Raw genomic sequence first — 23513 nt, forward strand, 5'->3', positions numbered from 1 at the left:
ATTCAAAAAGGGTCAGAGGAAAAAGCACAGTTTTTTTTGGAACAAACTCTGGATTAGCAAGAATCAGGAACCTAACCAGAAAGTGACTGCACTACAAGACATCAAGCCTGAACAGGGACTTGAACCCTGGACCCTCAGATTAAAAGTCTGAGGCTCTACCAACTGAGGTTTGACCTTGATTGAAAGGTAATCTTGTAAAACAATACTTGTTAAACGAATATATAAGACGACTGAGGAGAAACCCAATTCCAAAAAGGCTCAGAGGAACAAGCAGAAAAGGTACATCTTTTTTTGGAACCGGCTCAGGATTAGCAAGAGTCAAGCATCTCACCAGAAAGTCAATTCACTACAAGACAACAAGCCTGAACAGGGACATGAACCCTGGACCCTCAGATTAAAAGTCTGATGCTCTACCGACTGAGCTATCCAGGCTTCAAAAGCTCTTTTGATTATTGCAAATGTGACTCTGGCAGAGAAACAAACTAAATGTGTTCGTCCAATTCCAAAAAGGCTCAGAGGAATGAGCAGAAAAGGTACAGCTTTCTTTGGAACGGGCTCAGGATTAGCAAAAGTCAGGAATCTCACCAGAAAGTCACTGCACTACAAGACATCAAGCCTGAACAGGGACTTGAACCCTGGACCCTTAGATTAAAAGTCTGAGGCTCTACCAACTGAGGTTTGACCTTGATTGAAAGGCAATCTTGTAAAACAATACTTGTTAAACGAATATATAAGACGACTGAGGAGGAACCCAATTCCAAAAAGGCTCAGAGGAACAAGCAGAAAAGGTACATCTTTTTTTGGAACCGGCTCAGGATTAGCAAGAGTCAGGAACCTAACCAAAAAGTGATTGCACTACAGGACATCAAGCCTGAACAGGGACTTGAACCCTGGACCCTCAGATTAAAAGTCTGATGCTCTACCGACTGAGCTATCCAGGCTTCAAAAGCTCGTTTGATTATTGCAAATGTGACTCTGGCAGAGGAACAAACTAAATGTGTTCGTCCAATTCCAAAAAGGCTCAGAGGAATGAGCAGAAAAGGTACAGCTTTCTTTGGAACCGGCTCAGGATTAGCAAGAGTCAGGAATCACTGCACTACAAAACATTAAGCCTGAACAGGGACTTGAACCCTGGACCCTTAGATTAAAAGTCTGAGGGTCTACCAACTGAGGTTTGACCTTGATTGAAAGGTAATCTTGTAAAACAATACTTGTTAAACGAATATATAAGACGACTGAGGAGAAACCCAATTCCAAAAAGGCTCAGAGGAACAAGCAGAAAAGGTACAGCTTGTTTTGGAACCGGCTCAGGATTAGCAAGAGTCAGGAATCACTGCACTACAAGACATTAAGCCTGAACAGGGACTTGAATCCTGGACCCTTAGATTAAAAGTCTGAGGCTCTACCAACTGAGGTTTGACCTTGATTGAAAGGCAATCTTGTAAAACAATACTTGTTAAACGAATATATAAGACGACTGAGGAGGAACCCAATTCCAAAAAGGCTCAGAGGAACAAGCAGAAAAGGTACATCTTTTTTTGGAACCGGCTCAGGATTAGCAAGAGTCAGGCATCTCACCAGAAAGTCACTCCACTACAAAACTTCAAGCCTGAATAGGGACTTGAACCCTGGACCCTTAGATTAAAAGTCTGAGGCTCTACCAACTGAGGTTTGACCTTGATTGAAAGGTAATCTTTTAAAACAATACTTGTTAAAGGAATATATAAGACGACTGGGGAGAAACCCAATTCCAAAAAGGCTCAGAGGAACATGCAGAAAGGGTACATCTTTTTTTGGAACCGGCTCAGGATTAGCAAGAGTCAGGAATCACTGCACTACAAGACATTAAGCCTAAACAGGGACTTGAACCCTGGACCCTTAGATTAAAAGTCTGAGGCTCTACCAACTGAGGTTTGACCTTGATTGAAAGGTAATCTTGTAAAACAATACTTGTTAAACGAATATATAAGACGACTGAGGAGAAACCCAATTCCAAAAAGGCTCAGAGGAACAAGATGAAAAGGTACAGCTTGTTTTGGAACCGGCTCAGGATTAGCAAGAGTCAGAAAATCACTGCACTACAAGACATTAAGCCTGAACAGGGACTTGAATCCTGGACCCTTAGATTAAAAGTCTGAGGCTCTACCAACTGAGGTTTGACCTTGATTGAAAGGTAATCTTTTAAAACAATACTTGTTAAAGGAATACATAAGACGACTGGGGAGAAACCCAATTCCAAAAAGGCTCAGTGGAACATGCAGAAAAAGTACATCTTTTTTTGGAACCGGCTCAGGATTAGCGAGACTCAGGAATCTCAACAGAAAGTCACTCCACTACAAGACATCAAGCCTGAACAGGGACTTGAACCCTGGACCCTCAGATTAAAAGTCTGATGCTCTACCGACTGAGCTATCCAGGCTTCAAAAGCTCTTTTGATTATTGCAAATGTGACTCTGGCAGAGAAACAAACTAAATGTGTTCGTCCAATTCCAAAAAGGCTCAGAGGAATGAGCAGAAAAGGTACAGCTTTCTTTGGAACCGGCTCAGGATTAGTAAGAGTCAGGAATCTCACCAGAAAGTCACTGCACTACAAGACATCAAGCCTGAACAGGGATTTGAACCCTAGACCCTTAGATTAAAAGTCTGAGGCTCTACCAACTGAGGTTTGACCTTGATTGAAAGGTAATCTTTTAAAACAATACTTGTTAAAGGAATATATAAGACGCCTAGGGAGAAACCCAATTCCAAAAAGGCTCAGAGGAACATGCAGAAAAGGTACATCTTTTTTTGGAACCGGCTCAGGATTAGCAAGAGTCAGGAATCTCAACAGAAAGTCACTCCACTACAAGACATCATGCCTGAACAGGGACTTGAACCCTGGACCCTCAGATTAAAAGTCTGATGCTCTACCGACTGAGCTATCCAGGCTTCAAAAGCTCTTTTGATTATTGCAAATGTGACTCTGGCAGAGGAACAAACTATATGTGTTCGTCCAATTCCAAAAAGCCTCAGAGGAATGAGCAAAAAAGGTACAGCTTTCTTTGGAACCGGCTCAGGATTAGCAAGAGTCAGGAATCACTGCACTACAAGACATCAAGCCTGAACAGGGACTTGAACCCTGGACCCTTAGATTAAAAGTCTGAGGCTCTACCAACTGAGGTTTGACCTTGATTGAAAGGTAATCTTGGAAAACAATACTTGTTAAAAGAAAGTATGAGAGTGGTGAGGAGAAATCCAATTCCAAGAAGGCTCAGAGGAACAGGCTGAAAAGGTACATCTTTTTTTGGAACCAACTCAGGATTAGCAAGAGTCAGGAATCTCAACAGAAAGTCACTCCACTACAAGACATCAAGCCTGAACAGGGACTTGAACCCTGGACCCTCAGATTAAAAGTCTGATGCTCTACCGACTGAGCTATCCAGGCTTCAAAAGCTCTTTTGATTATTGCAAATGTGACTCTGGCAGAGGAACAAACTATATGTGTTCGTCCAATTCCAAAGAGCCTCAGAGGAATGAGCAAAAAAGCTACAGCTTTCTTTGGAACCGGCTCAGGATTAGCAAGAGTCAGGAATCACTGCACTACAAGACATCAAGCCTGAACAGGGACTTGAACCCTGGACCCTTAGATTAAAAGTCTGAGGCTCTACCAACTGAGGTTTGACCTTGATTGAAAGGTAATCTTGGAAAACAATACTTGTTAAAAGAAAGTATGAGAGTGGTGAGGAGAAATCCAATTCCAAGAAGGCTCAGAGGAACAGGCTGAAAAGGTACATCTTTTTTTGGAACCAACTCAGGATTAGCAAGAGTCAGGAATCTCAACAGAAAGTCACTCCACTACAAGACATCAAGCCTGAACAGGGACTTGAACCCTGGACCCTCAGATTAAAAGTCTGATACTCTACCGACTGAGCTATCCAGGCTTCAAAAGCTCTTTTGATTATTGCAAATGTGACTCTGGCAGAGGAACAAACTATATGTGTTCGTCCAATTCCAAAGAGCCTCAGAGGAATGAGCAAAAAAGCTACAGCTTTCTTTGGAACCGGCTCAGGATTAGCAAGAGTCAGGAATCACTGCACTACAAGACATCAAGCCTGAACAGGGACTTGAACCCTGGACCCTTAGATTAAAAGTCTGAGGCTCTACCAACTGAGGTTTGACCTTGATTGAAAGGTAATCTTGGAAAACAATACTTGTTAAAGGAATATATAAGACGACTGGGGAGAAACCCAATTCCAAAAAGGCTCAGAGGAACATGCAGAAAAGGTACATCTTTTTTTGGAACCAACTCTGGATTAGCAAGAATCAGGAACCTAACCAGAAAGTCACTCCACTACAAGACATCAAGCCTAAACAGGGACTTGAACCCTAGACCCTTAGATTAAAAGTCTGAGGCTCTACCAACTGAGGTTTGACCTTGATTGAAAGGCAATCTTTTAAATCAATACTTGTTAAAGGAATATATAAGACGACTGAGAAGAAACCCAATTCCAAAAAGGCTCAGAGGAACAAGCAGAAAAGGTACATCTTTTTTTGGAACCGGCTCAGGATTAGCAAGAGTTAGGGATCTCACCAGAAAGTCACTCCACTACAAGACTTCAAGCCTGAACAGGGACTTGAACCCTGGACCCTTAGATTAAAAGTCTGAGGCTCTACCAACTGAGGTTTGACTTTGTATGAAAGGTAATCTTGTAAAACAATACTTGTTAAAGGAATATATGAGACGACTGAGGAGAAACCCAATTCCAAAAAGGGTCAGAGGAAAAAGCACAGTTTTTTTTGGAACAAACTCTGGATTAGCAAGAATCAGGAACCTAACCAGAAAGTGACTGCACTACAAGACATCAAGCCTGAACAGGGACTTGAACCCTGGACCCTCAGATTAAAAGTCTGAGGCTCTACCAACTGAGGTTTGACCTTGATTGAAAGGTAATCTTGTAAAACAATACTTGTTAAACGAATATATAAGACGACTGAGGAGAAACCCAATTCCAAAAAGGCTAAGAGGAACAAGCAGAAAAGGTACATCTTTTTTTGGAACCGGCTCAGGATTAGCAAGAGTCAGGCATCTCACCAGAAAGTCACTCCACTACAAAACTTCAAGCCTGAATAGGGACTTGAACCCTGGACCCTTAGATTAAAAGTCTGAGGCTCTACCAACTGAGGTTTGACCTTGATTGAAAGGTAATCTTTTAAAACAATACTTGTTAAAGGAATATATAAGACGCCTAGGGAGAAACCCAATTCCAAAAAGGCTCAGAGGAACATGCAGAAAAGGTACATCTTTTTTTGGAACCGGCTCAGGATTAGCAAGAGTCAGGAATCTCAACAGAAAGTCACTCCACTACAAGACATCAAGCCTGAACAGGGACTTGAACCCTGGACCCTCAGATTAAAAGTCTGATGCTCTACCGACTGAGCTTTCCAGGCTTCAAAAGCTCTTTTGATTATTGCAAATGTGACTCTGGCAGAGGAACAAACTATATGTGTTCGTCCAATTCCAAAGAGCCTCAGAGGAATGAGCAAAAAAGGTACAGCTTTCTTTGGAACCGGCTCAGGATTAGCAAGAGTCAGGAATCACTGCACTACAAGACATCAAGCCTGAACAGGGACTTGAACCCTGGACCCTTAGATTAAAAGTCTGAGGCTCTACCAACTGAGGTTTGACCTTGATTGAAAGGTAATCTTGGAAAACAATACTTACTCATTAAAGTATGAGAGTGGTGAGGAGAAATCCAATTCCAAGAAGGCTCAGAGGAACAGGCTGAAAAGGTACATCTTTTTTTGGAACCAACTCAGGATTAGCAAGAATCTGTAACCTAACGAGAAAGTGACTGCACTACAAGACATCAAGCCTGAACAGGGACTTGAACACTGGACCCTCGGATTAAAAGTCTGATGCTCTACCAACTGAGCTATCGAGGCTTCAAAAGCTCTTTTGATTATTGCAAATGTGACTCTGTCAGAGGAACAAACTAAATGTGTTCGTCCAATTCCAAAAAGGCTCAGAGGAATGAGCAGAAAAGGTACAGCTTTCTTTGGAACCGGCTCAGGATTAGCAAAAGTCAGGAATCTCACCAGAAAGTCACTGCACTACAAGACATCAAGCCTGAACAGGGACTTGAACCCTGGACCCTTAGATTAAAAGTCTGAGGCTCTACCAACTGAGGTTTGACCTTGATTGAAAGGTAATCTTGTAAAACAATACTTGTTAAACGAATATATAAGACGACTGAGGAGAAACCCAATTCCAAAAAGGCTCAGAGGAACAAGATGAAAAGGTACAGCTTGTTTTGGAACCGGCTCAGGATTAGCAAGAGTCAGGAATCACTGCACTACAAGACATTAAGCCTGAACAGGGACTTGAATCCTGGACCCTTAGATTAAAAGTCTGAGGCTCTACCAACTGAGGTTTGACCTTGATTGAAAGGCAATCTTGTAAAACAATACTTGTTAAACGAATACATAAGACGACTGAGGAGGAACCCAATTCCAAAAAGGCTCAGAGGAACAAGCAGAAAAGGTAGATCTTTTTTTGGAACCAGCTCAGGATTAGCAAGAGTCAGGAACCTAACCAGAAAGTGATTGCACTACAAGACATCAAGCCTGAACAGGGACTTGAACCCTGGACCCTCAGATTAAAAGTCTGATGCTCTACCGACTGAGCTATCCAGGCTTCAAAAGCTCGTTTGATTATTGCAAATGTGACTCTGGCAGAGGAACACACTAAATGTGTTCGTCCAATTCCAAAAAGGCTCAGAGGAATGAGCAGAAAAGGTACAGCTTTCTTTGGAACCGGCTCAGGATTAGCAAGAGTCAGGAATCACTGCACTACAAGACATTAAGCCTGAACAGGGACTTGAACCCTGGACCCTTAGATTAAAAGTCTGAGGCTCTACCAACTGAGGTTTGACCTTGATTGAAAGGTAATCTTGGAAAACAATACTTGTTAAAAGAAGGTATGAGAGTGGTGAGGAGAAATCCAATTCCAAGAAGGCTCAGAGGAACAGGCTGAAAAGGTACATCTTTTTTTGGAACCAACTCAGGATTAGCAAGAGTCAGGAATCTCAACAGAAAGTCACTCCACTACAAGACATCAAGCCTGAACAGGGACTTGAACCCTGGACCCTCAGATTAAAAGTCTGATGCTCTACCAACTGAGCTATCCAGGCTTCAAAAGCTCTTTTGATTATTGCAAATGTGACTCTGTCAGAGGAACAAACTAAATGTGTTCGTCCAATTCCAAAAAGGCTCAGAGGAATGAGCAGAAAAGGTACAGCTTTCTTTGGAACCGGCTCAGGATTAGCAAAAGTCAGGAATCTCACCAGAAAGTCACTGCACTACAAGACATCAAGCCTGAACAGGGACTTGAACCCTGGACCCTTAGATTAAAAGTCTGAGGCTCTACCAACTGAGGTTTGACCTTGATTGAAAGGTAATCTTGTAAAACAATACTTGTTAAACGAATATATAAGACGACTGAGGAGAAACCCAATTCCAAAAAGGCTCAGAGGAACAAGATGAAAAGGTACAGCTTTCTTTGGAACCGGCTCAGGATTAGCAAGAGTCAGGAATCACTGCACTACAAGACATTAAGCCTGAACAGGGACTTGAACCCTGGACCCTCAGATTAAAAGTCTGATGCTCTACCGACTGAGCTATCCAGGCTTCTAAAGCTTTATTGACTATTGCAAATGTGACTCTGGCAGAGGAACAAACTAAATGTGTTCGTCCATTCCAAAAAGGCTCAGAGGAATGAGCAGAAAAGGTACAGCTTTCTTTGGAACCGGCTCAGGATTAGCAAAATTCAGGAATCTCACCAGAAAGTCACTGCACTACAAGACATCAAGCCTGAACAGGGACTTGAACCCTGGACCCTTAGATTAAAAGTCTGAGGCTCTACCAACTGAGGTTTGACCTTGATTGAAAGGTAATCTTGTAAAACAACACTTGTTAAAGGAATATATGAGACGACTGAGGAGAAACCCAATTCCAAAAAGGCTCAGAGGAACAAGCAGAAAAGGTACATCTTTTTTTGGAACCCGCTCAGGATTAGCAAGAGTCAGGAATCTCACCAGAAAGTCACTCCACTACAAAACTTCAAGCCTGAACAGGGACTTGAACCCTGGACCCTTAGATTAAAAGTCTGAGGCTCTACCAACTGAGGTTTGACCTTGATTGAAAGGTAATCTTGGAAAACAATACTTATTAAAAGAAATTATGAGAGTGGTGAGGAGAAATCCAATTCCAAGAAGGCTCAGAGGAACAAGCTGAAAAGGTACAGCTTTTTTTTGGAACCAACTCAGGATTAGCAAGAATCAGGAACCTAACCAGAAAGTGACTGCACTACAAGACATCAAGCCTGAACAGGGACTTGAGCCCTGGACCCTCAGATTAAAAGTCTGATGCTGTACCGACTGAGCTATCCAGGCTTCAAAAGTTCTGTTGATTATTGCGAATGTGACTCTGGCAGAGGAACAATCTCAATGTGTTCGTCCAATTCCAAAAAGGCTCAGAGGAACAAGCAGAAAAGGTACATCTTTTTTGGAACCGGCTCAGGATTAGCAAGAGTCAGGCATCTTACCAGAAAGTCACTCCACTACAAAACTTCAAGCCTGAATAGGGACTTGAAACCTGGACCCTTAGATTAAAAGTCTGAGGCTCTACCAACTGAGGTTTGACCTTGATTCAAAGGTATTCTTGTAAAATAATACTTGTTAAAGGAATATATGAGACGACTGAGGAGAAACCCAATTCCAAGAAGGCTCAGAGGAACAAGCTGAAAAGGTACATCTATTTTTGGAACCAGCTCAGGATTAGCAAGAGTCAGGCATCTTACCAGAAAGTCACTCCACTACAAAACTTTGAGCCTGAATAGGGACTTGAACCCTGGACCCTTATATTAAAAGTCTGAGGCTCTACCAACTGAGGTTTGACCTTGATTGAAAGGCAATCTTGTAAAACAATACTTGTTAAACGAATATATAAGACGACTGAGGAGAAACCCAATTCCAAAAAGGCTCAGAGGAACAAGCAGAAAAGGTACATCTTTTTTTGGAACCGGCTCAGGATTAGCAAGAGTCAGGCATCTCACCAGAAAGTCACTCCACTACAAAACTTCAAGCCTGAATGGGGACTTGAACCCTGGACCCTTAGATTAAAAGTCTGAGGCTCTACCAACTGAGGTTTGACATTGATTGAAAGGCAATCTTTTAAATCAATACTTGTTAAAGGAATATATAAGACGACTGAGGAGAAACCCAATTCCAAAAAGGGTCAGAGGAAAAAGCTGAAAGAGTACAGTTTTTTTTGGAACAAACTCTGGATTAGCAAGAATCAGGAACCTAACCAGAAAGTGACTGCACTACAAGACATCAAGCCTGAACAGGGACTTGAACCCTGGACCCTTAGATTAAAAGTCTGAGGCTCTACCAACTGAGGTTTGACCTTGATTGAAAGGTAATCTTGTAAAACAATACTTGTTAAACGAATATATAAGACGACTGAGGAGAACCCCAATTCCAAAAAGGCTCAGAGGAACAAGCAGAAAAGGTACATCTTTTTTTGGAACCGGCTCAGGATTAGCAAGAGTCAGGCATCTCACCAGAAAGTCACTCCACTACAAAACTTCAAGCCTGAATAGGGACTTGAACCCTGGACCCTTAGATTAAAAGTCTGAGGCTCTACCAACTGAGGTTTGACATTGGTTGAAAGGCAATCTTTTAAATCAATACTTGTTAAAGGAATATATAAGACGACTGAGGAGAAACCCAATTCCAAAAAGGCTCAGAGGAATGAGCAGAAAAGGTACAGCTTTCTTTGGAACCGGCTCAGGATTAGCAAAAGTCAGGAATCTCACCAGAAAGTCACTGCACTACAAGACATCAAGCCTGAACAGGGACTTGAACCCTGGACCCTTAGATTAAAAGTCTGAGGCTCTACCAACTGAGGTTTGACCTTGATTGAAAGGTAATCTTGTAAAAAAATACTTGTTAAACGAATATATAAGACGACTGAGGAGAAACCCAATTCCAAAAAGGCTCAGAGGAACAAGATGAAAAGGTACAGCTTTCTTTGGAACCGGCTCAGGATTAGCAAGAGTCAGGAATCACTGCACTACAAGACATTAAGCCTGAACAGGGACTTGAACCCTGGACCCTTAGATTAAAAGTCTGAGGCTCTACCAACTGAGGTTTGACCTTGATTGAAAGGCAATCTTGTAAAACAATACTTGTTAAACGAATATATAAGACGACTGAGGAGAAACCCAATTCCAAAAAGGCTCAGAGGAACAAGCAGAAAAGGTACATCTTTTTTTGGAACCGGCTCAGGATTAGCAGGAGTCAGGCATCTCACCAGAAAGTCACTCCACTACAAAACTTCAAGCCTGAATAGGGACTTAAACCCTGGACCCTTAGATTAAAAGTCTGAGGCTCTACCAACTGAGGTTTGACATTGATTGAAAGGCAATCTTTTAAATCAATACTTGTTAAAGGAATATATAAGACGACTGAGGAGAAACCCAATTCCAAAAAGGGTCAGAGGAAAAAGCAGAAAGAGTACAGTTTTTTTTGGAACAAACTCTGGATTAGCAAGAATCAGGAACCTAACCAGAAAGTGACTGCACTACAAGACATCAAGCCTGAACAGGGACTTGAACCCTGGACCCTTAGATTAAAAGTCTGAGGCTCTACCAACTGAGGTTTGACCTTGATTGAAAGGTAATCTTGTAAAACAATACTTGTTAAACGAATACATAAGACGACTGAGGAGAAACCCAATTCCAAAAAGGCTCAGAGGAACAAGATGAAAAGGTACAGCTTGTTTTGGAACCAGCTCAGGATTAGCAAGAATCAGGAACCTAACCAGAAAGTGATTGCACTACAAGACATCAAGCCTGAACAGGGACTTGAACCCTGGACCCTCAGATTAAAAGTCTGATGCTCTACCGACTGAGCTATCCAGGCTTCAAAAGCTCGTTTGATTATTGCAAATGTGACTCTGGCAGAGGAACAAACTAAATGTGTTCGTCCAATTCCAAAAAGGCTCAGAGGAACAAGATGAAAAGGTACAGCTTGTTTTGGAACCAGCTCAGGATTAGCAAGAATCAGGAACCTAACCAGAAAGTGATTGCACTACAAGACATCAAGCCTGAACAGGGACTTGAACCCTGGACCCTCAGATTAAAAGTCTGATGCTCTACCGACTGAGCTATCCAGGCTTCAAAAGCTCGTTTGATTATTGCAAATGTGACTCTGTCAGAGGAACAAACTAAATGTGTTCGTCCAATTCCAAAAAGGCTCAGAGGAATGAGCAGAAAAGGTACAGCTTTCTTTGGAACCGGCTCAGGATTAGCAAGAGTCAGGAATCACTGCACTACAAGACATTAAGCCTGAACAGGGACTTGAACCCTGGACCCTTAGATTAAAAGTCTGAGGCTCTACCAACTGAGGTTTGACCTTGATTGAAAGGCAATCTTGTAAAACAATACTTGTTAAACGAATATATAAGACGACTGAGGAGAAACCCAATTCCAAAAAGGCTCAGAGGAACAAGCAGAAAAGGTACATCTTTTTTTGGAACCGGCTCAGGATTAGCAAGAGTCAGGCATCTCAACAGAAAGTCACTCCACTACAAAACTTCAAGCCTGAATAGGGACTTGAACCCTGGACCCTCAGATTAAAAGTCTGATGCTCTACCGACTGAGCTATCCAGGCTTCAAAAGCTCTTTTGATTATTGCAAATGTGACTCTGGCAGAGGAACAAACTATATGTGTTCGTCCAATTCCAAAGAGCCTCAGAGGAATGAGCAAAAAAGGTACAGCTTTCTTTGGAACCGGCCCAGGATTAGCAAGAGTCAGGAATCACTGCACTACAAGACATTAAGCCTGAACAGGGACTTGAACCCTGGACCCTTAGATTAAAAGTCTGAGGCTCTACCAACTGAGGTTTGACCTTGATTGAAAGGCAATCTTGTAAAACAATACTTGTTAAACGAATATATAAGACGACTGCGGAGAAACCCAATTCCAAAAAGGCTCAGAGGAACAAGCAGAAAAGGTACATCTTTTTTTGGAACCGGCTCAGGATTAGCAAGAGTCAGGCATCTCACCAGAAAGTCACTCCACTACAAAACTTCAAGCCTGAATAGGGACTTGAACCCTGGACCCTTAGATTAAAAGTCTGAGGCTCTACCAACTGAGGTTTGACATTGATTGAAAGGCAATCTTTTAAATCAATACTTGTTAAAGGAATATATAAGACGACTGAGGAGAAACCCAATTCCAAAAAGGGTCAGAGGAAAAAGCTGAAAGAGTACAGTTTTTTTTGGAACAAACTCTGGATTAGCAAGAATCAGGAACCTAACCAGAAAGTGACTGCACTACAAGACATCAAGCCTGAACAGGGACTTGAACCCTGGACCCTTAGATCAAAAGTCTGAGGCTCTACCAACTGAGGTTTGACCTTGATTGAAAGGTAATCTTGTAAAACAATACTTGTTAAACGAATACATAAGACGACTGAGGAGAAACCCAATTCCAAAAAGGCTCAGAGGAACAAGATGAAAAGGTACATCTTTTTTTGGAACCGGCTCAGGATTAGCAAGAGTCAGGCATCTTACCAGAAAGTCACTGCACTACAAAACTTCAAGCCTGAACAGGGACTTAAACCCCGGACCCTTAGATTAAAAGTCTGAGGCTCTACCAACTGAGGTTTGACCTTGATTGAAAGGTAATCTTGTAAAACAATACTTGTTAAACGAATATATAAGACGACTGAGGAGAAACCCAATTCCAAAAAGGCTCAGAGGAACAAGCAGAAAAGGTACATCTTTTTTTGGAACCGGCTCAGGATTAGCAAGAGTCAGGCATCTCACCAGAAAGTCACTCCACTACAAAACTTCAAGCCTGAATAGGGACTTGAACCCTGGACCCTTAGATTAAAAGTCTGAGGCTCTACCAACTGAGGTTTGACATTGGTTGAAAGGCAATCTTTTAAATCAATACTTGTTAAAGGAATATATAAGACGACTGAGGAGAAACCCAATTCCAAAAAGGGTCAGAGGAAAAAGCTGAAAGAGTACAGTTTTTTTTGGAACAAACTCTGGTTTGATTATTGCAAATGTGACTCTGGCAGAGGAACAAACTAAATGTGTTTGTCCAATTCCAAAAAGGCTCAGAGGAACATGCAGAAAAGGTACATCTTTTTTTGGAACCGGCTCAGGATTAGCAAGAGTCAGGAATCTCAACAGAAAGTCACTCCACTACAAGACATCAAGCCTGAACAGGGACTTGAACCCTGGACCCTCAGATTAAAAGTCTGATGCTCTACCGACTGAGCTTTCCAGGCTTCAAAAGCTCTTTTGATTATTGCAAATGTGACTCTGGCAGAGGAACAAACTATATGTGTTCGTCCAATTCCAAAGAGCCTCAGAGGAATGAGCAAAAAAGGTACAGCTTTCTTTGGAACCGGCTCAGGATTAGCAAGAGTCAGGAATCACTGCACTACAAGACATCAAGCCTGAACAGGGACTTGAACCCTGGACCCTTAGATTAAAAGTCTGAGGCTCTACCAACTGAGGTTTGACCTTGATTGAAAGGTAATCTTGGAAAACAATACTTACTCATTAAAGTATGAGAGTGGTGAGGAGAAATCCAATTCCAAGAAGGCTCAGAGGAACAGGCTGAAAAGGTACATCTTTTTTTGGAACCAACTCAGGATTAGCAAGAATCTGTAACCTAACGAGAAAGTGACTGCACTACAAGACATCAAGCCTGAACAGGGACTTGAACACTGGACCCTCGGATTAAAAGTCTGATGCTCTACCAACTGAGCTATCGAGGCTTCAAAAGCTCTTTTGATTATTGCAAATGTGACTCTGTCAGAGGAACAAACTAAATGTGTTCGTCCAATTCCAAAAAGGCTCAGAGGAATGAGCAGAAAAGGTACAGCTTTCTTTGGAACCGGCTCAGGATTAGCAAAAGTCAGGAATCTCACCAGAAAGTCACTGCACTACAAGACATCAAGCCTGAACAGGGACTTGAACCCTGGACCCTTAGATTAAAAGTCTGAGGCTCTACCAACTGAGGTTTGACCTTGATTGAAAGGTAATCTTGTAAAACAATACTTGTTAAACGAATATATAAGACGACTGAGGAGAAACCCAATTCCAAAAAGGCTCAGAGGAACAAGATGAAAAGGTACAGCTTGTTTTGGAACCGGCTCAGGATTAGCAAGAGTCAGGAATAACTGCACTACAAGACATTAAGCCTGAACAGGGACTTGAATCCTGGACCCTTAGATTAAAAGTCTGAGGCTCTACCAACTGAGGTTTGACCTTGATTGAAAGGCAATCTTGTAAAACAATACTTGTTAAACGAATACATAAGACGACTGAGGAGGAACCCAATTCCAAAAAGGCTCAGAGGAACAAGCAGAAAAGGTAGATCTTTTTTTGGAACCGGCTCAGGATTAGCAAGAGTCAGGAACCTAACCAGAAAGTGATTGCACTACAAGACATCAAGCCTGAACAGGGACTTGAACCCTGGACCCTCAGATTAAAAGTCTGATGCTCTACCGACTGAGCTATCCAGGCTTCAAAAGCTCGTTTGATTATTGCAAATGTGACTCTGGCAGAGGAACACACTAAATGTGTTCGTCCAATTCCAAAAAGGCTCAGAGGAATGAGCAGAAAAGGTACAGCTTTCTTTGGAACCGGCTCAGGATTAGCAAGAGTCAGGAATCACTGCACTACAAGACATTAAGCCTGAACAGGGACTTGAACCCTGGACCCTTAGATTAAAAGTCTGAGGCTCTACCAACTGAGGTTTGACCTTGATTGAAAGGTAATCTTGGAAAACAATACTTGTTAAAAGAAGGTATGAGAGTGGTGAGGAGAAATCCAATTCCAAGAAGGCTCAGAGGAACAGGCTGAAAAGGTACATCTTTTTTTGGAACCAACTCAGGATTAGCAAGAGTCAGGAATCTCAACAGAAAGTCACTCCACTACAAGACATCAAGCCTGAACAGGGACTTGAACCCTGGACCCTCAGATTAAAAGTCTGATGCTCTACCGACTGAGCTATCCAGGCTTCAAAAGCTCTTTTGATTATTGCAAATGTGACTCTGGCAGAGGAACAAACTATATGTGTTCGTCCAATTCCAAAGAGCCTCAGAGGAATGAGCAAAAAAGCTACAGCTTTCTTTGGAACCGGCTCAGGATTAGCAAGAGTCAGGAATCACTGCACTACAAGACATCAAGCCTGAACAGGGACTTGAACCCTGGACCCTTAGATTAAAAGTCTGAGGCTCTACCAACTGAGGTTTGACCTTGATTGAAAGGTAATCTTGGAAAACAATACTTGTTAAAAGAAAGTATGAGAGTGGTGAGGAGAAATCCAATTCCAAGAAGGCTCAGAGGAACAGGCTGAAAAGGTACATCTTTTTTTGGAACCAACTCAGGATTAGCAAGAATCTGTAACCTAACGAGAAAGTGACTGCAATACAAGACATCAAGCCTGAACAGGGACTTGAACCCTGGACCCTCAGATTAAAAGTCTGATGCTCTACCAACTGAGCTATCCAGGCTTCAAAAGCTCTTTTGATTATTGCAAATGTGACTCTGTCAGAGGAACAAACTAAATGTGTTCGTCCAATTCCAAAAAGGCTCAGAGGAATGAGCAGAAAAGGTACAGCTTTCTTTGGAACCGGCTCAGGATTAGCAAAAGTCAGGAATCTCACCAGAAAGTCACTGCACTACAAGACATCAAGCCTGAACAGGGACTTGAACCCTGGACCCTTAGATTAAAAGTCTGAGGCTCTACCAACTGAGGTTTGACCTTGATTGAAAGGTAATCTTGTAAAACAATACTTGTTAAACGAATATATAAGACGACTGAGGAGAAACCCAATTCCAAAAAGGCTCAGAGGAACAAGATGAAAAGGTACAGCTTTCTTTGGAACCGGCTCAGGATTAGCAAGAGTCAGGAATCACTGCACTACAAGACATTAAGCCTGAACAGGGACTTGAACCCTGGACCCTCAGATTAAAAGTCTGATGCTCTACCGACTGAGCTATCCAGGCTTCTAAAGCTTTATTGACTATTGCAAATGTGACTCTGGCAGAGGAACAAACTAAATGTGTTCGTCCATTCCAAAAAGGCTCAGAGGAATGAGCAGAAAAGGTACAGCTTTCTTTGGAACCGGCTCAGGATTAGCAAAATTCAGGAATCTCACCAGAAAGTCACTGCACTACAAGACATCAAGCCTGAACAGGGACTTGAACCCTGGACCCTTAGATTAAAAGTCTGAGGCTCTACCAACTGAGGTTTGACCTTGATTGAAAGGTAATCTTGTAAAACAACACTTGTTAAAGGAATATATGAGACGACTGAGGAGAAACCCAATTCCAAAAAGGCTCAGAGGAACAAGCAGAAAAGGTACATCTTTTTTTGGAACCCGCTCAGGATTAGCAAGAGTCAGGAATCTCACCAGAAAGTCACTCCACTACAAAACTTCAAGCCTGAACAGGGACTTGAACCCTGGACCCTTAGATTAAAAGTCTGAGGCTCTACCAACTGAGGTTTGACCTTGATTGAAAGGTAATCTTGGAAAACAATACTTATTAAAAGAAATTATGAGAGTGGTGAGGAGAAATCCAATTCCAAGAAGGCTCAGAGGAACAAGCTGAAAAGGTACAGCTTTTTTTTGGAACCAACTCAGGATTAGCAAGAATCAGGAACCTAACCAGAAAGTGACTGCACTACAAGACATCAAGCCTGAACAGGGACTTGAGCCCTGGACCCTCAGATTAAAAGTCTGATGCTGTACCGACTGAGCTATCCAGGCTTCAAAAGTTCTGTTGATTATTGCGAATGTGACTCTGGCAGAGGAACAATCTCAATGTGTTCGTCCAATTCCAAAAAGGCTCAGAGGAACAAGCAGAAAAGGTACATCTTTTTTGGAACCGGCTCAGGATTAGCAAGAGTCAGGCATCTTACCAGAAAGTCACTCCACTACAAAACTTCAAGCCTGAATAGGGACTTGAAACCTGGACCCTTAGATTAAAAGTCTGAGGCTCTACCAACTGAGGTTTGACCTTGATTCAAAGGTATTCTTGTAAAATAATACTTGTTAAAGGAATATATGAGACGACTGAGGAGAAACCCAATTCCAAGAAGGCTCAGAGGAACAAGCTGAAAAGGTACATCTATTTTTGGAACCAGCTCAGGATTAGCAAGAGTCAGGCATCTTACCAGAAAGTCACTCCACTACAAAACTTTGAGCCTGAATAGGGACTTGAACCCTGGACCCTTAGATTAAAAGTCTGAGGCTCTACCAACTGAGGTTTGACCTTGATTGAAAGGCAATCTTGTAAAACAATACTTGTTAAACGAATATATAAGACGACTGAGGAGAAACCCAATTCCAAAAAGGCTCAGAGGAACAAGCAGAAAAGGTACATCTTTTTTTGGAACCGGCTCAGGATTAGCAAGAGTCAGGCATCTCACCAGAAAGTCACTCCACTACAAAACTTCAAGCCTGAATGGGGACTTGAACCCTGGACCCTTAGATTAAAAGTCTGAGGCTCTACCAACTGAGGTTTGACATTGATTGAAAGGCAATCTTTTAAATCAATACTTGTTAAAGGAATATATAAGACGACTGAGGAGAAACCCAATTCCAAAAAGGGTCAGAGGAAAAAGCTGAAAGAGTACAGTTTTTTTTGGAACAAACTCTGGATTAGCAAGAATCAGGAACCTAACCAGAAAGTGACTGCACTACAAGACATCAAGCCTGAACAGGGACTTGAACCCTGGACCCTTAGATTAAAAGTCTGAGGCTCTACCAACTGAGGTTTGACCTTGATTGAAAGGTAATCTTGTAAAACAATACTTGTTAAACGAATATATAAGACGACTGAGGAGAACCCCAATTCCAAAAAGGCTCAGAGGAACAAGCAGAAAAGGTACATCTTTTTTTGGAACCGGCTCAGGATTAGCAAGAGTCAGGCATCTCACCAGAAAGTCACTCCACTACAAAACTTCAAGCCTGAATAGGGACTTGAACCCTGGACCCTTAGATTAAAAGTCTGAGGCTCTACCAACTGAGGTTTGACATTGGTTGAAAGGCAATCTTTTAAATCAATACTTGTTAAAGGAATATATAAGACGACTGAGGAGAAACCCAATTCCAAAAAGGCTCAGAGGAATGAGCAGAAAAGGTACAGCTTTCTTTGGAACCGGCTCAGGATTAGCAAAAGTCAGGAATCTCACCAGAAAGTCACTGCACTACAAGACATCAAGCCTGAACAGGGACTTGAACCCTGGACCCTTAGATTAAAAGTCTGAGGCTCTACCAACTGAGGTTTGACCTTGATTGAAAGGTAATCTTGTAAAACAATACTTGTTAAACGAATATATAAGACGACTGAGGAGAAACCCAATTCCAAAAAGGCTCAGAGGAACAAGATGAAAAGGTACAGCTTTCTTTGGAACCGGCTCAGGATTAGCAAGAGTCAGGAATCACTGCACTACAAGACATTAAGCCTGAACAGGGACTTGAACCCTGGACCCTCAGATTAAAAGTCTGATGCTCTACCGACTGAGCTATCCAGGCTTCTAAAGCTTTATTGACTATTGCAAATGTGACTCTGGCAGAGGAACAAACTAAATGTGTTCGTCCATTCCAAAAAGGCTCAGAGGAATGAGCAGAAAAGGTACAGCTTTCTTTGGAACCGGCTCAGGATTAGCAAAATTCAGGAATCTCACCAGAAAGTCACTGCACTACAAGACATCAAGCCTGAACAGGGACTTGAACCCTGGACCCTTAGATTAAAAGTCTGAGGCTCTACCAACTGAGGTTTGACCTTGATTGAAAGGTAATCTTGTAAAACAACACTTGTTAAAGGAATATATGAGACGACTGAGGAGAAACCCAATTCCAAAAAGGCTCAGAGGAACAAGCAGAAAAGGTACATCTTTTTTTGGAACCCGCTCAGGATTAGCAAGAGTCAGGAATCTCACCAGAAAGTCACTCCACTACAAAACTTCAAGCCTGAACAGGGACTTGAACCCTGGACCCTTAGATTAAAAGTCTGAGGCTCTACCAACTGAGGTTTGACCTTGATTGAAAGGTAATCTTGGAAAACAATACTTATTAAAAGAAATTATGAGAGTGGTGAGGAGAAATCCAATTCCAAGAAGGCTCAGAGGAACAAGCTGAAAAGGTACAGCTTTTTTTTGGAACCAACTCAGGATTAGCAAGAATCAGGAACCTAACCAGAAAGTGACTGCACTACAAGACATCAAGCCTGAACAGGGACTTGAGCCCTGGACCCTCAGATTAAAAGTCTGATGCTGTACCGACTGAGCTATCAAGGCTTCAAAAGTTCTGTTGATTATTGCGAATGTGACTCTGGCAGAGGAACAATCTCAATGTGTTCGTCCAATTCCAAAAAGGCTCAGAGGAACAAGCAGAAAAGGTACATCTTTTTTGGAACCGGCTCAGGATTAGCAAGAGTCAGGCATCTTACCAGAAAGTCACTCCACTACAAAACTTCAAGCCTGAATAGGGACTTGAAACCTGGACCCTTAGATTAAAAGTCTGAGGCTCTACCAACTGAGGTTTGACCTTGATTCAAAGGTATTCTTGTAAAATAATACTTGTTAAAGGAATATATGAGACGACTGAGGAGAAACCCAATTCCAAGAAGGCTCAGAGGAACAAGCTGAAAAGGTACATCTATTTTTGGAACCAGCTCAGGATTAGCAAGAGTCAGGCATCTTACCAGAAAGTCACTCCACTACAAAACTTTGAGCCTGAATAGGGACTTGAACCCTGGACCCTTAGATTAAAAGTCTGAGGCTCTACCAACTGAGGTTTGACCTTGATTGAAAGGCAATCTTGTAAAACAATACTTGTTAAACGAATATATAAGACGACTGAGGAGAAACCCAATTCCAAAAAGGCTCAGAGGAACAAGCAGAAAAGGTACATCTTTTTTTGGAACCGGCTCAGGATTAGCAAGAGTCAGGCATCTCACCAGAAAGTCACTCCACTACAAAACTTCAAGCCTGAATGGGGACTTGAACCCTGGACCCTTAGATTAAAAGTCTGAGGCTCTACCAACTGAGGTTTGACATTGATTGAAAGGCAATCTTTTAAATCAATACTTGTTAAAGGAATATATAAGACGACTGAGGAGAAACCCAATTCCAAAAAGGGTCAGAGGAAAAAGCTGAAAGAGTACAGTTTTTTTTGGAACAAACTCTGGATTAGCAAGAATCAGGAACCTAACCAGAAAGTGACTGCACTACAAGACATCAAGCCTGAACAGGGACTTGAACCCTGGACCCTTAGATTAAAAGTCTGAGGCTCTACCAACTGAGGTTTGACCTTGATTGAAAGGTAATCTTGTAAAACAATACTTGTTAAACGAATATATAAGACGACTGAGGAGAACCCCAATTCCAAAAAGGCTCAGAGGAACAAGCAGAAAAGGTACATCTTTTTTTGGAACCGGCTCAGGATTAGCAAGAGTCAGGCATCTCACCAGAAAGTCACTCCACTACAAAACTTCAAGCCTGAATAGGGACTTGAACCCTGGACCCTTAGATTAAAAGTCTGAGGCTCTACCAACTGAGGTTTGACATTGGTTGAAAGGCAATCTTTTAAATCAATACTTGTTAAAGGAATATATAAGACGACTGAGGAGAAACCCAATTCCAAAAAGGCTCAGAGGAATGAGCAGAAAAGGTACAGCTTTCTTTGGAACCGGCTCAGGATTAGCAAAAGTCAGGAATCTCACCAGAAAGTCACTGCACTACAAGACATCAAGCCTGAACAGGGACTTGAACCCTGGACCCTTAGATTAAAAGTCTGAGGCTCTACCAACTGAGGTTTGACCTTGATTGAAAGGTAATCTTGTAAAACAATACTTGTTAAACGAATATATAAGACGACTGAGGAGAAACCCAATTCCAAAAAGGCTCAGAGGAACAAGATGAAAAGGTACAGCTTTCTTTGGAACCGGCTCAGGATTAGCAAGAGTCAGGAATCACTGCACTACAAGACATTAAGCCTGAACAGGGACTTGAACCCTGGACCCTTAGATTAAAAGTCTGAGGCTCTACCAACTGAGGTTTGACCTTGATTGAAAGGCAATCTTGTAAAACAATACTTGTTAAACGAATATATAAGACGACTGAGGAGAAACCCAATTCCAAAAAGGCTCAGAGGAACAAGCAGAAAAGGTACATCTTTTTTTGGAACCGGCTCAGGATTAGCAGGAGTCAGGCATCTCACCAGAAAGTCACTCCACTACAAAACTTCAAGCCTGAATAGGGACTTAAACCCTGGACCCTTAGATTAAAAGTCTGAGGCTCTACCAACTGAGGTTTGACATTGATTGAAAGGCAATCTTTTAAATCAATACTTGTTAAAGGAATATATAAGACGACTGAGGAGAAACCCAATTCCAAAAAGGGTCAGAGGAAAAAGCAGAAAGAGTACAGTTTTTTTTGGAACAAACTCTGGATTAGCAAGAATCAGGAACCTAACCAGAAAGTGACTGCACTACAAGACATCAAGCCTGAACAGGGACTTGAACCCTGGACCCTTAGATTAAAAGTCTGAGGCTCTACCAACTGAGGTTTGACCTTGATTGAAAGGTAATCTTGTAAAACAATACTTGTTAAACGAATACATAAGACGACTGAGGAGAAACCCAATTCCAAAAAGGCTCAGAGGAACAAGATGAAAAGGTACAGCTTGTTTTGGAACCAGCTCAGGATTAGCAAGAATCAGGAACCTAACCAGAAAGTGATTGCACTACAAGACATCAAGCCTGAACAGGGACTTGAACCCTGGACCCTCAGATTAAAAGTCTGATGCTCTACCGACTGAGCTATCCAGGCTTCAAAAGCTCGTTTGATTATTGCAAATGTGACTCTGGCAGAGGAACAAACTAAATGTGTTCGTCCAATTCCAAAAAGGCTCAGAGGAACAAGATGAAAAGGTACAGCTTGTTTTGGAACCAGCTCAGGATTAGCAAGAATCAGGAACCTAACCAGAAAGTGATTGCACTACAAGACATCAAGCCTGAACAGGGACTTGAACCCTGGACCCTCAGATTAAAAGTCTGATGCTCTACCGACTGAGCTATCCAGGCTTCAAAAGCTCGTTTGATTATTGCAAATGTGACTCTGTCAGAGGAACAAACTAAATGTGTTCGTCCAATTCCAAAAAGGCTCAGAGGAATGAGCAGAAAAGGTACAGCTTTCTTTGGAACCGGCTCAGGATTAGCAAGAGTCAGGAATCACTGTACTACAAGACATTAAGCCTGAACAGGGACTTGAACCCTGGACCCTTAGATTAAAAGTCTGAGGCTCTACCAACTGAGGTTTGACCTTGATTGAAAGGCAATCTTGTAAAACAATACTTGTTAAACGAATATATAAGACGACTGAGGAGAAACCCAATTCCAAAAAGGCTCAGAGGAACAAGCAGAAAAGGTACATCTTTTTTTGGAACCGGCTCAGGATTAGCAAGAGTCAGGCATCTCAACAGAAAGTCACTCCACTACAAAACTTCAAGCCTGAATAGGGACTTGAACCCTGGACCCTCAGATTAAAAGTCTGATGCTCTACCAACTGAGGTTTGACATTGATTGAAAGGCAATCTTTTAAATCAATACTTGTTAAAGGAATATATAAGACGACTGAGGAGAAACCCAATTCCAAAAAGGGTCAGAGGAACAAGCTGAAAGGGTACAGCTTTTTTTGGAACCAACTCTGGATTAGCAAGAATCAGGAACCTAACCAGAAAGTGACTGCACTACAAGACATCAAGCCTGAACAGGGACTTAAACCCTAGACCCTTAGATTAAAAGTCTGAGGCTCTACCAACTGAGGTTTGACCTTGATTGAAAGGCAATCTTTTAAATCAATACTTGTTAAAGGAATATATAAGACGACTGAGAAGAAACCCAATTCCAAAAAGGCTCAGAGGAACAAGATGAAAAGGTACAGCTTGTTTTGGAAACAGCTCAGGATTAGCAAGAATCAGGAACCTAACCAGAAAGTGATTGCACTACAAGACATCAAGCCTGAACAGGGACTTGAACCCTGGACCCTCAGATTAAAAGTCTGATGCTCTACCGACTGAGCTATCCAGGCTTTAAAAGCTCGTTTGATTATTGCAAATGTGACTCTGGCAGAGGAACAAACTAAATGTGTTCGTCCAATTCCAAAAAGGCTCAGAGGAATGAGCAGAAAAGGTACAGCTTTCTTTGGAACCGGCTCAGGATTAGCAAGAGTCAGGAATCACTGCACTACAAGACATTAAGCCTGAACAGGGACTTGAACCCTGGACCCTTAGATTAAAAGTCTGAGGCTCTACCAACTGAGGTTTGACCTCGATTGAAAGGCAATCTTGTAAAACAATACTTGTTAAACGAATATATAAGACGACTGAGGAGAAACCCAATTCCAAAAAGGCTCAGAGGAACAAGCAGA

General features: G+C 42.0%; 27 non-coding genes across 27 annotated transcripts; all 27 read right to left on the minus strand.

The window, feature by feature from the left end:
* Window positions 1-359: 359 nt before the first annotated feature.
* trnak-uuu (transfer RNA lysine (anticodon UUU)) lies at window positions 360-432 on the minus strand. The gene has a single exon. It is a non-coding gene; the product is annotated as a tRNA-Lys (tRNA).
* Window positions 433-868: 436 nt separating this feature from the next.
* trnak-uuu (transfer RNA lysine (anticodon UUU)) lies at window positions 869-941 on the minus strand. The gene has a single exon. It is a non-coding gene; the product is annotated as a tRNA-Lys (tRNA).
* Window positions 942-2346: 1405 nt separating this feature from the next.
* trnak-uuu (transfer RNA lysine (anticodon UUU)) lies at window positions 2347-2419 on the minus strand. The gene has a single exon. It is a non-coding gene; the product is annotated as a tRNA-Lys (tRNA).
* A 436-nt stretch (window positions 2420-2855) lies between these two features.
* Window positions 2856-2928, minus strand: trnak-uuu (transfer RNA lysine (anticodon UUU)). The gene has a single exon. It is a non-coding gene; the product is annotated as a tRNA-Lys (tRNA).
* Window positions 2929-3351: 423 nt separating this feature from the next.
* trnak-uuu (transfer RNA lysine (anticodon UUU)) lies at window positions 3352-3424 on the minus strand. Its single transcript has one exon. It is a non-coding gene; the product is annotated as a tRNA-Lys (tRNA).
* Window positions 3425-3847: 423 nt separating this feature from the next.
* Window positions 3848-3920, minus strand: trnak-uuu (transfer RNA lysine (anticodon UUU)). The gene has a single exon. It is a non-coding gene; the product is annotated as a tRNA-Lys (tRNA).
* A 1434-nt stretch (window positions 3921-5354) lies between these two features.
* trnak-uuu (transfer RNA lysine (anticodon UUU)) lies at window positions 5355-5427 on the minus strand. Its single transcript has one exon. It is a non-coding gene; the product is annotated as a tRNA-Lys (tRNA).
* Window positions 5428-5849: 422 nt separating this feature from the next.
* trnak-uuu (transfer RNA lysine (anticodon UUU)) lies at window positions 5850-5922 on the minus strand. Its single transcript has one exon. It is a non-coding gene; the product is annotated as a tRNA-Lys (tRNA).
* Window positions 5923-6600: 678 nt separating this feature from the next.
* On the minus strand, window positions 6601-6673 carry trnak-uuu (transfer RNA lysine (anticodon UUU)). Its single transcript has one exon. It is a non-coding gene; the product is annotated as a tRNA-Lys (tRNA).
* A 423-nt stretch (window positions 6674-7096) lies between these two features.
* Window positions 7097-7169, minus strand: trnak-uuu (transfer RNA lysine (anticodon UUU)). The gene has a single exon. It is a non-coding gene; the product is annotated as a tRNA-Lys (tRNA).
* Window positions 7170-7592: 423 nt separating this feature from the next.
* Window positions 7593-7665, minus strand: trnak-uuu (transfer RNA lysine (anticodon UUU)). The gene has a single exon. It is a non-coding gene; the product is annotated as a tRNA-Lys (tRNA).
* A 691-nt stretch (window positions 7666-8356) lies between these two features.
* trnak-uuu (transfer RNA lysine (anticodon UUU)) lies at window positions 8357-8429 on the minus strand. The gene has a single exon. It is a non-coding gene; the product is annotated as a tRNA-Lys (tRNA).
* A 2462-nt stretch (window positions 8430-10891) lies between these two features.
* Window positions 10892-10964, minus strand: trnak-uuu (transfer RNA lysine (anticodon UUU)). Its single transcript has one exon. It is a non-coding gene; the product is annotated as a tRNA-Lys (tRNA).
* Window positions 10965-11145: 181 nt separating this feature from the next.
* trnak-uuu (transfer RNA lysine (anticodon UUU)) lies at window positions 11146-11218 on the minus strand. The gene has a single exon. It is a non-coding gene; the product is annotated as a tRNA-Lys (tRNA).
* Window positions 11219-11641: 423 nt separating this feature from the next.
* trnak-uuu (transfer RNA lysine (anticodon UUU)) lies at window positions 11642-11714 on the minus strand. Its single transcript has one exon. It is a non-coding gene; the product is annotated as a tRNA-Lys (tRNA).
* A 1560-nt stretch (window positions 11715-13274) lies between these two features.
* Window positions 13275-13347, minus strand: trnak-uuu (transfer RNA lysine (anticodon UUU)). Its single transcript has one exon. It is a non-coding gene; the product is annotated as a tRNA-Lys (tRNA).
* A 422-nt stretch (window positions 13348-13769) lies between these two features.
* trnak-uuu (transfer RNA lysine (anticodon UUU)) lies at window positions 13770-13842 on the minus strand. The gene has a single exon. It is a non-coding gene; the product is annotated as a tRNA-Lys (tRNA).
* Window positions 13843-14520: 678 nt separating this feature from the next.
* On the minus strand, window positions 14521-14593 carry trnak-uuu (transfer RNA lysine (anticodon UUU)). Its single transcript has one exon. It is a non-coding gene; the product is annotated as a tRNA-Lys (tRNA).
* Window positions 14594-15016: 423 nt separating this feature from the next.
* Window positions 15017-15089, minus strand: trnak-uuu (transfer RNA lysine (anticodon UUU)). The gene has a single exon. It is a non-coding gene; the product is annotated as a tRNA-Lys (tRNA).
* A 423-nt stretch (window positions 15090-15512) lies between these two features.
* trnak-uuu (transfer RNA lysine (anticodon UUU)) lies at window positions 15513-15585 on the minus strand. Its single transcript has one exon. It is a non-coding gene; the product is annotated as a tRNA-Lys (tRNA).
* Window positions 15586-16008: 423 nt separating this feature from the next.
* trnak-uuu (transfer RNA lysine (anticodon UUU)) lies at window positions 16009-16081 on the minus strand. The gene has a single exon. It is a non-coding gene; the product is annotated as a tRNA-Lys (tRNA).
* A 691-nt stretch (window positions 16082-16772) lies between these two features.
* On the minus strand, window positions 16773-16845 carry trnak-uuu (transfer RNA lysine (anticodon UUU)). Its single transcript has one exon. It is a non-coding gene; the product is annotated as a tRNA-Lys (tRNA).
* Window positions 16846-18542: 1697 nt separating this feature from the next.
* trnak-uuu (transfer RNA lysine (anticodon UUU)) lies at window positions 18543-18615 on the minus strand. The gene has a single exon. It is a non-coding gene; the product is annotated as a tRNA-Lys (tRNA).
* Window positions 18616-19306: 691 nt separating this feature from the next.
* On the minus strand, window positions 19307-19379 carry trnak-uuu (transfer RNA lysine (anticodon UUU)). The gene has a single exon. It is a non-coding gene; the product is annotated as a tRNA-Lys (tRNA).
* Window positions 19380-21841: 2462 nt separating this feature from the next.
* trnak-uuu (transfer RNA lysine (anticodon UUU)) lies at window positions 21842-21914 on the minus strand. Its single transcript has one exon. It is a non-coding gene; the product is annotated as a tRNA-Lys (tRNA).
* A 181-nt stretch (window positions 21915-22095) lies between these two features.
* On the minus strand, window positions 22096-22168 carry trnak-uuu (transfer RNA lysine (anticodon UUU)). The gene has a single exon. It is a non-coding gene; the product is annotated as a tRNA-Lys (tRNA).
* Window positions 22169-23101: 933 nt separating this feature from the next.
* trnak-uuu (transfer RNA lysine (anticodon UUU)) lies at window positions 23102-23174 on the minus strand. The gene has a single exon. It is a non-coding gene; the product is annotated as a tRNA-Lys (tRNA).
* Between the last annotated feature and the right edge of the window lie 339 nt (window positions 23175-23513).

Source organism: Gasterosteus aculeatus, chromosome 5, assembly GCF_964276395.1.
Source record: "Gasterosteus aculeatus chromosome 5, fGasAcu3.hap1.1, whole genome shotgun sequence".
Taxonomy (NCBI): Eukaryota; Metazoa; Chordata; class Actinopteri; order Perciformes; family Gasterosteidae; genus Gasterosteus; species Gasterosteus aculeatus.